This window comes from Anneissia japonica, unplaced genomic scaffold, assembly GCF_011630105.1.
Source record: "Anneissia japonica isolate Jap-2015-1 unplaced genomic scaffold, ASM1163010v1 scaffold287978_len313048_cov192, whole genome shotgun sequence".
Lineage (NCBI taxonomy): Eukaryota > Metazoa > Echinodermata > Crinoidea > Comatulida > Comatulidae > Anneissia > Anneissia japonica.
The window spans coordinates 1-3231 of NW_022753122.1; the positions used below are offsets into that span (position 1 = coordinate 1).

Here is a 3231-nt window from a genome sequence, read left to right on the forward strand (position 1 = left end):
TTAGTCAAAAATATTTAATTAGGAAATCTGGTCACTTTTTTGACCAGGCTGTTTTAAGAGTGTAGACTCCCGATCTTCGTCAACAAAGACTACAAATACGTTTGTTTGTGATCTCTATAGAAGTCTATAGAGATCAGCTTTATAATTTCTATAGAAATATGTATAAAGATTCTATAGAAATTATAAAACTGATCTCTGTAAAACAATAATCAATAATTTTGCTAAGGGAACCTGTGAAAAAAACATATTTTATCATTTGATTAAAAAGCGCATAGAGAGATATGTGACTTATTTATGTTAAAAAGTTAAGTATTTGGGCACTCAACTTGCATTCCATCCCATAGTATGCAAGCCTCCCTAGTCAATTTTCTTTGGGACGCAGATTACCGGTCGTGGTGGAGACTTTATTGCTGATGTTAAGTCTAGGTCAATTGCCTGAAAAACATAATTGTGAATTATAACTTTTGTTATTAAATTTAATTTAAAGAAGGCTGTCAGCCTTTAAATACAGCTGCATATCGAACTGCATTTATCGTGAACCGACCATCAGTGAAACCTAGATATCTAAAACCCTGTTCAAATTTTCAATCGATTACACAGGTACACCTAGAGCTCCTCGCCGGAACTGAAGAAAGTACTGTAAGCCTACTGGGTTTCTCGATAGTAACATTACGCATCAAATAATAATATTACAATATTTTTTTTAAAATAAAAAGTTCAATTGTGTTGATACGATCAGATTAATTACCTAGATGTAAATACGTTCCTACTCCATTTTATTTTTGTTGGCAGTTTGTCCAATATCAAAGTTGAATGAGAGTGTAGCGTATGATAAGTATTGGGATCATTTCCACATAATGGGATATAATTGGCTGCCACTGAAAATGAATCGGTGACAAATGGCCTGGATTGGTAACTAACTAAAGTGCAAATACTAATAAGTGAATTTACCCTCTATTTTCAAGATTCTATTTTTTCTGGTCTATAGAAAGGTGGTGGGGGGGGGGGGGGGGAATCATCAGTTGACGATTCATTGAAGCAAAATTCGTATCGAAACATAATTAATATCGAAGCAAAATTACTATCGAGGCAAAATTATTATCAAAGCAAAGTTCGTATCGAAGCAAAATTCTTATTGAAGCAAAATTCGTGTCAAAGCAAAAACCATATCATCGCATTGTTTCGTAAACGGCGTTTCATATTTTAAAGTGTTTTCATTGATCTTATACCTGTATATTCATTATTATAGATCTCACCGCCAGAGGCAATCTAAAGCATTGTTGAAGACAGTTTGCTTGACGTTTACAAGCTGACCGGTTCCTCATACCAAATAAGACGCATCTCCTAACAATTTGTAGTACCAAAACAAATCAACTGAACCAAGATTTAGAGTCGACTGCTAAACTTAATTACATTTTATTATGTAACTATTGGTTGCATAATGCAATGTTTGGTCCAATGATGTAGTTGGGTGAAAAAACAGGTAGCACCAAAAAATAATATTTAAGCACTCCTCTGTTTCATAATGTAACATAACAAAATCAAAATTGTTTTATCTGCAGCACAGTACACTTACGTCGACACTTATTTATACTTAGTGCAATATTCCTGATTTATTAACTAATGTAGGATTTTTAATCATACATAATAATTTATTTTACTTAACTTGTCAACCATTCTAAGTGAAGAATATTAAAATACAAAAAGCAACGCCTTTCTCAAAGCCCTTTACCACTACTTCCACTTACACAGCAATACTATAATTATTTACAGTGTCATGGATAACTTTCATGTGTTTTTCATGTTGTACTGTAGCTACTCATGGAGCATTGTCAGTGCTTCAATTCACTCACAATCACTTTGAAGGTAGGTACTGGCACTGTATGTTGTAAATTCTCTATTTGATGCTTGTTTTGGGTAATTTCGTAATTTCATTTCTATTTCAGTTGACATCACCAGATACCTGTAAACAGCTGTAAGCTCCAGTCTGTATACAAAATCACAGAATTAGCTGCACTCGATGTAAAATCAGATGCATATGATGTAAAGAATGTTAACAATCGTACTTCAAGAAAAATATGTACAGTGCCGGATTCAAAAGGTGGTTGGGGGACACCTGGTTCGGGCCCCCTAAGGTACTTTAAAAATGGAGAAAAAATAAAAATTACTTTCAAACTTTGGTCTGAGATGGCCATTTCCGGCCATGGTGGGCCTGTGGTGGTGTAGACCCTACTTCTATGAAAATAATTCCCTGATCCCCAATATTATAATGCTTTGGATTCGCCACTGGCGTATTCAATAAAATCAAACATATTGTCTTAGAAAAAGAAGCCATGTACAGAAGGGAAGATGTAAGGGAATGAAATAAAAATGTATGTGAAAAAATCTAGGGAACGAAAATTTTAAGAACTGAAGTAAGTAATGTTATAATGAAATATACTATGCAATAAATGTATGTTAGGATAAATGTAAATTTACACATACAAAATTGTAATTATGACAAAGACAATGTGCAATACAATTTAAATAAAATATAAATAAAACTTCCCTAACATAATTTATAATCTATTTATAGCATAATCTTTATTACAGTTTTATTTTCTTTTTTCTGTACACATGTTTTATTGTACAGTATTTGTCATAGCAAAACAACTTCAAATATTTTTTACGAAAGATACCTGTAACAAGAATTAAAATATAAGAGACGTGCATACACAACAATTATAAATATGTAATATAATTTATTTTTGGGCTTTTATATAAGTGAGTACTGTATAAGCATGGAGGTAATACCTCCATGGTATAAGTATCCATTACGCATAATAGTACAGGCCATGCTATAACTACTCAGATTTATATTATTCACTAATTTTTGTGAATTTATACGTGTGTTGTATTGTGTGCCTTTTTGCGATCAAGTTTATACTCAAAACTGTTATTTACTTTGAAAAAGACAGGAGAAATCAAAATATTCGTTATTAAAGTTTGAAGTTCCAAAGTTAATTACGATTTGTGTTTATTTTATTTCTTATTTATGTGTGTGTATTAATTACAACAACTATAAATTAGACAGACATTATTGGTAAAAAACAAGTACAGTATATAATTTTGAAAGTACTGTACCGTGAGCACGGATCGTGGAAATAATAATTAAGAATCAGAACAAACATTCTCTCTGCCAAGTGACCTAGGGGATACGTAAGAAAAGAAAAATAATCATTGGGTTGCTAC

General features: G+C 32.1%; 1 long non-coding RNA gene across 1 annotated transcript in view; it reads left to right on the plus strand.

Moving 5' to 3' along the window:
- The first annotated feature begins 235 nt into the window (after positions 1-235).
- LOC117122717 overlaps positions 236-3231 on the plus strand; it is a 4661-nt gene continuing 1665 nt past the window's right edge. Inside the window, exons 1-2 of the long non-coding RNA XR_004447741.1 lie at positions 236-1483; positions 1947-2135. This is a non-coding gene — a long non-coding RNA (uncharacterized LOC117122717). The remainder of the gene's footprint in view (positions 1484-1946; positions 2136-3231) is intronic.